This window comes from Pan paniscus, chromosome 7 (genome assembly GCF_029289425.2).
Source record: "Pan paniscus chromosome 7, NHGRI_mPanPan1-v2.0_pri, whole genome shotgun sequence".
NCBI classification, from domain to species: domain Eukaryota; kingdom Metazoa; phylum Chordata; class Mammalia; order Primates; family Hominidae; genus Pan; species Pan paniscus.
In genome coordinates this window covers 84028839-84042265 of record NC_073256.2, presented here as the reverse complement: position 1 = coordinate 84042265, position 13427 = coordinate 84028839, and the positions used below count along the sequence as shown (strand labels likewise).

At 36.3% G+C, this 13427-nt stretch overlaps 1 long non-coding RNA gene across 1 annotated transcript in view; it reads left to right on the top strand.

The window, feature by feature from the left end:
* Positions 1-6737, top strand: part of LOC106635035 (uncharacterized) — a 29371-nt gene extending 22634 nt beyond the window's left edge. Inside the window, exons 3-5 of the long non-coding RNA XR_001338392.4 lie at positions 1244-1348; positions 3607-3742; positions 5404-6737. This is a non-coding gene — a long non-coding RNA (uncharacterized LOC106635035). The remainder of the gene's footprint in view (positions 1-1243; positions 1349-3606; positions 3743-5403) is intronic.
* The last annotated feature ends 6690 nt before the right edge of the window (positions 6738-13427 follow it).

Here is a 13427-nt window from a genome sequence, read left to right as displayed (position 1 = left end):
TAGCATCATACATCAAGGAAAGAAGTTTAAGCTTTATTTTGTAGGCAGCGGGACAGAGTGATGTTTTTCAGCTTAAGGTGACCTGCTCAGACTAGAGTTTTATGGAAATCAATCCTGTAACAACTAATGTCCCTGATATATTTTGTTTGATCTATACACAACACAATACAGCACATTTACATTTCATTTCTTCTAAATAAATTCAGTACTCCATAAAAATTTATTCTATACTTACTTGTGTACTTTTCATATTTTCACTACTCTCAAGTCAATTCCTTGAGGAGAAAGAGATCTAGAAAATATCACTGAGTTTTCTTACATGAAAAAAATTATTATAAAATATACATTGCTTCACTTCACTTTATGCTTACAAGTTTATGACTAGTAGGCTTAACTTTTCCATTGGAAAAAAATCAAGATTATTATATTTTATGACATGAATTTTGTAGCTGCCCAATGGGTTCTTCCTCCCCACTGCACACACAAAATCAACTCACTGAGACTATGGCATTGCGGTAAAAAAAAAAGAGTTTCATTGATGCAAGGCCAGCTGTGCCACACAGGAGATGGAGTTATTACACAAATCGATCTCCCCAAAGGCTTGGAGGTTAGGGGTTTTTCAAAGATAGTCTGGTGGGCAGGGGGCTAGGATAGGGTGCATGCTGATTGGTTGGGTTGGAGATAAAATCAAAGGAATGGAAGCTGTCCTCTTTTGCTGAGTCAGTTCTTGGGTGGGGGCCACAGGGCTGGTTGGTGGGTCTAGGTGGGGCCGTCCAGTTGTCAGAATTGCAAAATTCTGAAAAGATATCTCAAAAGGCCAATCTTAGGTTCTATAACAGTGATGTTATCCACAGGATTAACTGGAGAAAGTGCAAATCTTATGACCTCCAGAATAACGGCTGGTAATTATTGAGAATTTAAGCCCCTCTTATCCTCCTAACTTGGTAGTCTTTCATTTGTTTTATAAGAACAGTTTAGTTTCGGGAAGGGCTATTATCATTTAAACTATAAACTAAATTTCTCACAAAGTTAGCTTGGCCCACATGCAGAAGTGGACAAAGAGAGCCAATCTCTAAGGCTAGAAGCAAGATGGAGTCAGATGTCTCTTTCCATCATAATTTTGCAGAGACAGTCTCAATTTGAGCTAGAAGAATGAATGTTCTTTCTCAACAATAGAGAACATGCTTGATGGTATTCTTTAATATAACTACACTTAAATTTTATTTTCTTATTCATTAAACAGTTAAACAGCTTTATAAGACATGATGAAAGCAGCCATCCCCTAGTTCCTTCTTCACCCCTGATCTGTGATCTCCAGAGGAAATGATGTTCAACTCATTTTTTTCTGGTATTTATTATCAAATTCCTCAACGATAATATAGAATATTGTTTCTTAGTTTTTTCAATATTAGTATCTACTGACTTCATACTATGGAAGATGAGGATTGAGTTCTATAATGTACCCTTTCCTATAGTCACCCACTGTAGTTATTGATCTTTTTTATTAATATTCAATTTGACATTATGATTTGCATATAATAATCCATAGCTGAACCACACACTCATTAATGAAGGAAGCCTTTTTTGTGTAACACTTTTGTTGCTTCACTTTAATCAAGTCCTATTGCTTGTTTAATTCCTTTCTTATGTACCTTCCACTGATTTTTGCCCAAACTCCCACCCATTCATCTAAATAAAACTCCCCACAACCTGTTCATAAACAACAAGCAAATGTGATTGTTTTGTTTCTTAGAACAATCCTTCTAGAGTCCTTGGATACCCTTGCTCTAATTGGGAAAATTTGCTTCCTGGGACAGCTCCTCTTCATTATACTAGGATTTCCTTTCACCATCATCTCAGGAATTCACTTCACTCCACTCTAAAGTCAGATTTCCTGTTTCCCAGAAAACAGTTCATATTTCTTTCTTTATTGGTTTACAAGTTTACTTCAGGTGAGCATCACAGTAGATTACTGACAAAGTGTGCATGAAAGATCAATTTTTTGAGACTTTTGCATCTTTTTAAATGTTTTATTATTATAATCCCACCACTTGACTATTTGATAATACAATGCTAAATTGGAAATAATTCAGAATTTGAAAGGCATAATTCCATCATCTTTTGACAATAGTACTGTAACACCATTCCAATCCCCAGTTTTTTGTTGACAACTTGCTTCCACCCCCTCCTCACCCACCCTCCCCACTCTGCCCTACTTCATCTTTCCATCCCCTACTCCATGTTCTGGAAGCTTTCCAAATAAAATCTCTGTCCCTGGGTTCTGAAATGTCTTGGTAGGGGTAATATCTTTCCTCAATCACTGTGATAGTGTTAGAGTAGGTAGTTAGCCAGACATGAGCAGGACAGGAGAGGGCCCCCCACCTCACCAGGAATGTCAGGTGACTATCAGGTGATAGTCAGGTGGTTATTAAACTCTAAAATAATAAGTGGTAGCGGCCAGCACCAGGAAGAGCTGTCTCCCAATAGACAAAAAACACCTGAAGCTGGTGATCAGCAGCTTCCCATTAAGATCTTAGGAGTTGGGTGATTGGGCTCAAGCATGCGCACTAAGAGGCACAGTAGTAGACTTTAACTGGTATATGACCTTCCTCTAGGAACACTTGACTGGTAAGGGAAAAACACCTCAAGTGAGCATGCGCACAACTTCAGTAAACACACTGCATATGTGGTGCCTCCCAAGTGCTGGCAGGCCACTGCACATGCAGACAGCCCATCCCAAGGGAAGAATCAGAGAGAAGAGACATAAAACCCTGGAAGCATGCCAACATATAAAACCCCACGTCAAGGACTAAATGGCACACTTGGATCTCTCAAGTCACCTCCATGGTCCTCTTCCAAGTATACTTAACTCTCTTTCATTCCTGCTCTAAAACTTTTTAATAAATGTTCACTCCTGCTCTAAAACTTGCCTTGGTCTCACTTTGCTTTATGGTTCTCATATGAATTATTTCCTCTGAAAAGGAAAAAATCAAGTTACTGCAGACAAATATGGATTCATCCCTGCTTACATACTTTGGTGCTGTTGTTACCAAAACACCAGGGGTTTGGTCTAGGTCCTGCTACTTGCCACACAGAAAGCCAAGCCCTAAGATGACAACTATTGACAAGGAAGAAGGCTTTAATCAGGTGCTGCAGCTGAGGAGATGGGAGCTCAGTCTAAATCCATCTCTCTGACCCACTAAAACTAGGGGTTTATATAGAAGGGAAGAAATGTAACAATGTAAGAGAACAGGAACTAGGGAGGGGCAAGGAAACAATAATGTTGAATGACAGGTCCTGGCATCTGATTGTCTGGATGTGGTGATCTGGTGAATTTTAGTTCCTTGATATTTTTTTTTGAGAGGCCTGAAAGTTGTTTCCTGAGGAAGGAACTCAGATAAAACAACTATAAGTTTTAAGTTTTAAGACCAAAAGTGTCAATTCCTATGTTTATCAAGAAGAACTTTCTATGGGACAATTGGGTCAGGTTCACCATGACTGGGATACTGCATGGGCTGGGTTTGTGAGAGCACCAGGTATCCTAAGGGAAACTTTGGAGGGAACCAGCTACCAGATGGTTTGATTAGTCTTTTTTCCTATACCCAGGTTGGACACCTAATTTGCACATCAAGACTGCCATGGACCATGGTGCAATGAAGGTGAAGACTGGAGCACTCATCACCCACGGTGGGATCCCAAGGACTCTCCACTCTACTGAGGGAATACCACCAGTCTACCACTGGTCTGTATCTCCTGCCACGCTGGGGAGGTGGAGCATGAGCACAGGTGTTAGGAAATGAAAGATTGTGAACTATGCCTGGGCAAGATGAAGCCAGAGGAAACTGGTGGAGGTCCGCAATGGTCCTGATGGGCAAATCGATTGTCCAACCTGGATATAGGGATGAAAGACTAATTGAACCATCTAGTAGCTGGTTCCCTCCAAAGTTTCCCTCAGTATAGCTGGTGCTCTCACAAAACCCATCCCACACAGTTTTATCCAAGTCACAGCACCAAAGTATGTTAGCAGTGGTGAATCCATATGAGTCTGCAGCAACTCAATTCTTCCCTAGTCAGAAGAAAGAATTCATCCGCAGAGCATAAGTCAGAGTGAGAGATGAAGGCAATTTTTAGAGCAGGAGCGAAAGTTTATTTAAAAGTTTTAAAGCAGGAAAGAAAGGAAGTAAAGTACACTTGGAAGAGGGCCCACTGGGCAACTCCAGAGTTCAAGTGTGCCATTTAGTCCTTGACTTGGGCTTTTTATATGTTGGCATGCTTGTAGGGTTTTGCATTTCTTCTTTCCTGATTCTTCCTTGGGGTGAGCTGTTTGCATGTACATGCCAGCACTTGGGAGGGGCCCCATGAGTAGTATGTTTACTGGAAGTTGTGTGTATGCTCACTTGAAGTGTTTTCCCCCTTATCAGCCGAGTGTTCCTGGAGGAAGGTTATATGCCAGTTAAACTCCACCATTATGCCTCTTAATGTGCATGCTTGAGCACACTCAACTAACTCCTGAGATCTTATTGGGAAACGGCTGACCACCACCTTCAGGTGTTTTCTATCTATTGGGAGACTGCCTTTCCCCGGTGCCAGCAGCAACCAATTATTATTTTAGAGAAACAGTTTAACAACCACCTGACTAGCACCTGATGGTCACCTGACATTCCTGGTGGGGTTGGGGGCTTCTCCTGCCCTGCTCATGTCTGTCTGGCTGTCCACTCTAATAACAGACACATAGTCCTTTCAGTCTAGGAAAGTACATTCTTTCCTACCTGTTGTGGGACATTTTCTTCTGTTATTTCTTTGATAATTTCCTCAGAAACATTTTTTCAATTCTCATCGTCTAGATTACTACTTAGATGATGTTGAATCCTTTTGCCTAATGCTATATTTTCTTATCTTCACTCTTCTATTTTTCCATCTCTTTGTCTTTTGGGCAGATTGTCTCAACCTAAACTTCCCATCCTCCTGTTGATTTTATGTGTATTTAGGAGATGGGATTTACTATTTGAGAGCATTTTGTTGTCATAAGATTCCTTATTTATTTTGCCTTTTCTTTTGTAAATTGACAAATAAAAATTGTACATATTTATGATATATAGCATGATATTTTGATATATGTATACACTGTGGAATGACTAATCAAGTGAATTAACATATCTATTACCACACATACTTACCATTTTTTGTAGTGAAAGAACATTTAAAATCTACTCTCTTAGCAATTTTCAAGTATACAATACATTCTTATTAATTTTACTCACTGTGTTGTAGAATAGCTCTCTTCTACTTACTTCTGCTAACTGAAACCTTGGATCTGTTGACCAACATCTCCTCAACTCCTTCCTCCTTCAGCTCCTGGTAACCATAATTCTACTCTCTATTTCTTGTTTCTTTTTGAGACAGGGTCTCACTTTGTTGCCCAGGCTGGAGTATAGTGCCCTGATCACAGCTTGCTGCAACCTCAAGCTCCCATGCTCAAGCAAGCTTCCTGCCTCAACTTCCCAAGTAGCTGAGACCACAGGCATGCTCCATGACACCTGAACTCCTGAACTCAAGCGATCCTCCTGCCTCAGCCTTCCAAAGTGCTGGGATTACAGGCATGAGCCCCTGAACCCTGCCTACCCTCTGTTTCTATGTGGTATTTGTCTTTCTAAGCCTGGCCTATTTCGTGTAACATAATTTCCTCCAGATTTATCCATATTGTCTCAAATGACCAGCTTTCTTTCTTTTTTAAGGCTGAATAGTATTCCATTGTGCATACATACTACATTTTATTTATCCATTCATCTGTTGATGGACACTTAGGTTGATTCCATATCTTGGCTATTGTGAATAAGCTGCAATGAATATAGGAGTGCAGATACTGCTTTGACATATTCATTTCATTTTCTTTGGATATGTATCCAGAAGTGGAATTGGGCTGGAATATAGGCAGTTATATTTTTAATATTTTGAGGAAACTCCATATTACTTTCCATAATAGCTGTGCTAATTTACATTCCCACCGCCAATGTATAAGGGCTTCCTTTTCTCCACATCCTCTCCAACACTGGTTATCTCTTGTCTTTTTGATATGTTTTCTCTTCTCTGTAAAGCTATTGGTTGTAGCATTTTACTTTTTCCAAATTTTTTTAATCAAACTTTTGAAATGTATAGCTGAAATGAAAGAATTTTAGCATGAATGCTAATATACACTCAGCACCTATATTCTTGCTTTTTCGTGTATTTACTCCTGAATTAATATATTACTTGTTATATGCTTTTGAAAGTAAACTGCAAACAAGTGCATGCTTCTCCTAGATCTTTCCACATGCTCTGCCATTAATTAGAGTTCAATGTTCAATTTTTTCCTTTTGATGTACAATTAATACACAATTAATTTACATACTCATTTTACTTAGTTCTGAAAAATATATATACTTTTATAACTCAAAGCCTATCATTATAGAACATTACTATCACCCTAGCAAAATCTTTTGTGTCCCTTCTCAATCACCAATCCTGACCACACCCCAAGAAAACTACTGTTCAAATTTTTCTCCATCATTGATTGGCTTTGTCTGTTTTAGAACTTCATAAAACTAAAATACTGTAGTAAATTATGTACAATTTTATGACCAGCTTCCTTTGCTCAATATAATGTTTTTGAGATTTATTCATATTGCTGCATCTCAGTAGTTGGTTCTTTTTATTGCTGCATATTTCATTGAATAAAAATGCCAAAGCTTGTTTATTCATTCTTGTCTCACATCAAAGTATCTGGGGGATGTTTTCCACTTTTGGCTATTAGAAATGAAACAGATTTGAATATTGTTGTACAGGCTTTTTATGCATATATATGCCTTCTTTGAGTAAATACCCAGAAATTATGTTACTGGATCATAGGTTAATATATGTTTAGTTTTAGAAGAAAATGCTACCTCTTTTTTCCAAAATGTTGTCCCATTTTACACTCCCAGCAGTAATGTATGAGATTTCCAGTTGCTGCACATCCTTACCAAAAATTAGCTTTTCTAATTTTAGTCATTGTAATGGGTGTGTAGTGGTGGCTCTATGTAGTTCTAATTTGCATTTCTCTAATGACTAACGATGTTAAACATATTTTTATGTACTTGTTTCATGTACTTGTTGATATGTCTATTCAATTCCTTTCACCATTTTTATGGAGCTGTTTTTTTATTATTGAGTTGCAGGATTTCTTTATATATGCTGCATACTAGGCCTTTGTTATATACATGCTTTGCACTGTACATTGTCTTAAAATCTGTGGCTTGCCTGTTCAATTCATTAGTAGTGTTTTGTTAAGCAGTTTTTAATTTTGATGAAGTGTAACTTATTCATTTTTTATTATGGTTATTGCTTTATGTTTCAGGCCCCAAATTTTGCCTTCTCACAAATCACAAACATTATCCTATGTTTTCCTTCAAAAATTATATGGTTTTATGTATTTTCAATCTCAAAATATTCTCTAATTTTTTTGCTGATTTATTTACTAAAGAAATTTGAGGGATTTGCTATAATGTTAGGGATTTTTCTAGAAGCCACATTGTTATTGATTTCTAATTTAATTATATTATGCTCAGAAAACATATTCTGTATGCTTTCAACACTTTTAAATTTATTGAGACTTGTTGGAGGGTCCAGCATATAATCTATCTCAGTGAACACACTGTATTTACTTGAAAAGATGTATATTCTGCAGTTATTCAGTGTAGTGTTCTATAAAATCATTTAGGTCAAGGTAGTTGATAGTTTGTTCAAATCCATCTACGTCTTCATTAATTTTATTTATCTGGCTCTATCAATTGCTAAAAGAATGTTGTTAAAAATTTTCAACTATGATTTTAGAATCATTTATTTCTCCCTTTGATTAATGAATGTTGTTTCATGAATTTTGAAGCTATTCAGAGACAAAAAAAAACTATTTATGAATATTGTCTTCCTAAATGAACTGATGATTCTTTTGGCATTATGAAATGTGTGCCTTTATTTCCAGTGTTAATTCCTTCCTGAAGATCAGCAGGGTGATATGTTATCATTTACCTAAAACGTGAAGAATTTCCATTAGCATTTCTCAAGGAGATAGTCTACTGGTAAAGAATTCTCTTTTTCTTTTTCTAAAAATGCCTTTATTTTGCCTTCTTCATCTTTGCTGGTTGAGAATTGGTTGTTAGATTTTTTTTTCTGTTCTTTCAGGACTGTAATTATGGTGTATTGCTATATTGTTCACCTTTATAGAATGTGTTGTTTTTCTCTGGATGCTTTCAAGATTTCCTCTTTATTTTTTGGTATTCAGTGCTTTCATTAGGATGAGCCAAAATTTAGTTTTATTTTTAATTTTTCAACTTGAAGTTTGATAATTTTTTAAAAAGCCTATTGAGAGGTAGATTTGACATACAATAAGCATCACGTATTCAAAATGTATATTTGGATCATTTTGTTACATACACACTCAGGAGATCATCACCACAATGAAAGCAATGAACGTATCTATTACCCTAGAATGTTTCCTTCTGCCTTTTAGTAATTCCTCCCACATTCCATCTGATTCACAGGCTCCCACTGATCTCCTTTCTGACACTATACATTTGCATTTCCTAGAATTTTATAGAAATGAACTCATACATTATGTATACTTTTTGTCTAGCTACTTGCACTGAGACTCAATTATTTCAAGAGTCATACATTATTGTGTGTATCAGTAGTTCGTTCCTTTTCATTGCTGAGTAGTATTCTGTTGTATGGATGTACTACAATATATTTATCCACCTGCTGATGGACACTGAGATTGTGTCCACTTTGAGACCACTACAGACAAAGTTGCCATGAACATTCGTATACACTCTTTCTATTTTTCTTGGGTAAATGCCTACAAGTGGAATGGCTGGGCCATATTGTAGAAGTATGTTTAACTGTTTAAGAAATTACCAAACTGCTTCTAAACAGGTTGTACCATTTTACATTCCCAAGAAAAGTGTTTAAGAGTTCCAGTAATTTCATATCCTTACCAGCATTTGGTATGGGCAGTCTTTTTCTTCGCCTTGGTAAGGAAAAAATGAATTTAATAGTACTTAACAGTTCTATATGATTTTATCGCCAATGTAGTTTCATGTATTAAAATTGTTTTGTTTTCTGAGACAGGGTCTCGTATTGTTGCCAAGGCTGGAGTGCAGTGGTGTAATCTTGGCTCACTGCAACATCTGCCTCCCAGGCTCAAGCAATTCTCCCACCTCAGCCTCCCGAGAAGCTGGGACTACAGGTGTGCACACCATGCTTGGCTGATTTTTGTATTTTTTGTAGAGAGAAGGCTTTGCCATGTGGCCCAGGTTAATCTTGAACTCCTAGACTCAAGTGATCCACCTGTCTCAGCCTCCCAAAGTGCTGGGGTTACAGATGTGAGCCACTGTGCCCAGCCTAAAATTGCTTTTAATAACTTTAAAATTTGATCACAAAAATAATGTATTATAGAAAATTTCAAAAATATCAAATGATGCAAAAATACCTGTAATTGTGTCACTTAGTCATAATGCTTGTGAACATTCTAGACTTCTTATTTAGATATACATGTTTTTAAAAAGTGGATTCTAGTTCACACGCTGTTTTATAACCCTACTTTTTTCTTAATACTAAATCATGGACTCTTGAGGTCATGAAATATTATTCCACTATGCCTTATCTTTAGAGGACATAGAGTTTTCTGTCACATGGCAATGCCGTATTTTATAATATCAGGTTCCTGTTTTCAGACATTTAGGTTGTTTCTGGGTTTTCACTTAAAAAATTATGGTAAAATACACATACCATAGTATTTACCATATTAACCATTTTTAAGTATAAAATTCAGTGTTAAGTATATTCACATTGTTGTGTAACCAATCTCCAGAATTTTTTCATCTTGCAAAACTGAAACTCTTTACTTATTGAACAACTCCCCCTGTCGTCCTCTCCCCTGCAACTTAGGAAGACCACTGGGCCCAAATGGGTCACTTCTCCTTCACTGTAGCCTGGAAGTGCTCTCAAGTCAGTAAGCTGGAGCAATCATAGTACTGACCTCATTTCTTTTCTGTTATCATTGCCTGATTTTCAGTGTCTTAAAAAGTGTTGCCTTGCATATTTTATCTAATTTCGGGGGTTGCTTTAAATAAGAGGTAAATCTGGTCTCTATTACTCCATCTTGGCCAGAAGTAGCAGTCACAGCCATTATTTTCCACATATTCTTTTCCCTGATTCTCTTTCCGTTCTTCTTCTGAGACACAACAATATACATATCTAAGACCTTTTGCTATTGTTTCATAGGTCCCTGAAATGCTGATCCTCTTTTTCTTCTATCTTTATCCTTTTCCTTCTGATTAGATAAATTATACTGATTTATCTTCAGGGGTTACTTACCCTTTATTCTGCCATCTCCTTTCTGCTGCTAAACTTGCCCAGTAAATTTGAATTTCAAATATTTTTTCAATTCTAGAATTTCCATTTGGTTCTATCTCTCTTCTAACAATTCCTATCTTTTTATTTATCGTGAGTGGATTTCCCTTCGTTTCATTCAGTGTAGTTGTGCATCCATTCTAAAATCCTATCTACCATTTCCAACATCTTGGTCACTTTGGGGTTCAATCCTTTTTACTGCCTTTTCTTTTGAAAATGGGTCATATTTTCCTGTTTTGCTTTGGTAATTCTGGATGGCATTCTGGACATCATGAATTCTGTAATTTAGAAACTCTGGGTTCTTCTAAATTTCTCCAAAAGGTGTTGAGTTTTTATTTGCAGGGAATTGACTTGGTTTGTCTCAAACTGAACATATGCTGCTTACAGTTTTCTTTATGTATGCATGGATAGGGTGACCATAATTTTTTTTCAAAATTTATGTATGTAGAATTTGGGGATCCCCTCCTTTACTCACACATTTCCAGGATTTTTCCTTCACTTTCCAGTATCTCTCATATATCTGAACTCTGTTCTTTGTTTCTTCAAGCCAGAAAAATGTTTTTTTTTTCTGATGTTTTAGCCACTCAGTATGTTGCCAACTTCTGATTGCCCTTAAGTAAAAAACATTTTTAAAAAGGTAGAGAGGAGAGTCCCTTCTTCCAAATGTCATTTCTCCTGTGGAATCCACCTACTTCTGTTCACTCTCTACTGTTTTCAGGTAGTTGTTTTCCATATATTGTCCAACGATTACAGGTATCATATGATACCTATCAACTACATTAACACATATAAATTATATATTATATGTGCTCAGCCTAGTAGTAAATTCCTTGGGCCCACCCTGGAAGTGGTATCTCTAGTAATTTATTTTTAAAGTTTTCCACTACTCTGCATTCTCTCTCTTTCCTTTGAAAAATTTACCATATTTATTACTTTTGGACCCTCTTTCATATTAAAAACTTGATCCTGAGTTACCCTTTCATTTTCAAAATTAATGCACTAAGAGGCAGATTAGAAGGTCTGCCATGGTGCCTAACCTGTTAAGTAAGTAATAAATGCAGTTCTGCTAAGACTTTCTGATTATTTTGATGGAAGGCCCTCAAATGTGCATACCTAGAAGTCCTTGGGCGGCTGGTCAGTACCTGGTCATGTATTTCCTGATACCATGCTTATACTGAAAATATATTAACTAAGGTGATTGCTAATCACATAGATACAGATCTTTAATGAAGTTCCTTCTTCAAATGTATTGCATATGCTTTGAGTACATATGTTTTTCTCTGTGAATACTTACTGTCGACTAAATTAGATATTTCAGTTTAAATATAAATCCTTCAAGTCCTTAAAAGTTGTTTTAAGTCTTAGGTGATGGCATGATACTCCAATCAGCTTTATTTTCACTGGAACTTCATTTATCCTTGGTAAGAGAGGCTTCTTTCTTATATATATATTCGATGTTACAGTCATACCAAGTGACATCTACTTTGTCACATAGATCTTAGTTTTTCACACTTTCATGACATGACACAGAATATTCTTTCTTCCTAAAATGTCCCTTTCTTTCTCTATTTATTTACTTTCCCTACACTCATCTCCTCTTCTCTGAGTGGTTCTGACTTTTCCAGACAAACTCACTCTGACTCACCCCTTCTGTGCTTACCTCAAATAGTACATTCACCTCCAACAAGTATTTACTTGTTGTTTTGCCTTCTAATATTATATGTATATATATCTCCCTTACTAGCTTGTGAATTCTGTAAAGGCAGGGGCTAACACGTTTTATGAAACTGCTTTACCAACTGACAAAATCTTCAGTTATGACCAAAAAGATCCATACCAGTCACATTCCACATTCAATCTATCTGTGGCAAGAGGCAGATTGCCCCATTTTGAAACTTATACTTTTATTATTATAGAATAGCATTTAGTTGAAAAGTGTGTGTGTGTGTGTGTGTGTGTGTGTGTGTGTGTGTGTGTGTGTAGAGGGGTGCTCCTTATCAACATCTTGGGAAAGTAGTAACTAAAGTTATTTTATATTCAAGTATTTAAAATTCTAAGTTATGATAATTTAGAGGCTCATTCTGTAAACTCAAATGCATTCATTATAGGTAACACAGTGTCTGTTACCCTTTATGCTACAGTGATTTCTGTTGTGAAATTTAATGAGTGAGATGCTTGTTTCTATAATGAATTTGCAAATATGTGTTTCTATTTCGAAAAGTAGTGTATTCATGTGTGCAGGTGTCAGCTGGATAAATATATATAACACCTTTTTAAGTATTATAGATTTTCCTTAATGATGGAGATGGAAAGAGTACTGTAATATGGGGAAGCTTATGCTTCAATTATAAGTGACAAACTCTGGGCCTGTTATATAGAGTAAGCCCAAATCTCTTCCAGATCTTCATGTTACTGAACTATTTGAAGGAGAATCCAGCAGCTGTTGTGTGAATCTGCTGAAGCATTAGAAAAAAAATATTCTCCATGTAAATTTAACTTAAAATTCTATAGAATTCTTTAGGGATTGCGAATAGATACAATAAATCATAGCTATAAGAAACAACAAAATAAAGAAGTGCTCTTATGGCTATCATGACATTGCCCTATGCAACAACTTCAGAGATCTGAAAATACATGCAAGTGTAATTATATGTGTCTGTCTTTATTTTAAATATGTCTAGTGTAAGTTTCATCACACTCAAATAAAATACATCTCCCAAAATTAGATGACACCAATTTCCTGAGAATTCTTACAAATTTACTCACCCAAAAATTGAAGAAAATAAAAATTTAACCTTGAGAATGTTTCCTTAAACCAAATGGAGTCTGGAGAATCAAAGAATAAAGAATAAAGGGTGAAGCAGAATCAAAACAATGTTAGTATAATAAAGGTTTTGCTGGCAAACTTAATAAATTTTATGACAATTTAATAAATTGAAGGCAGGAAGACCAGGATACTTACTGTAAACCTTTTTTCATCTTCAAGTCTGGCCAGGATTACC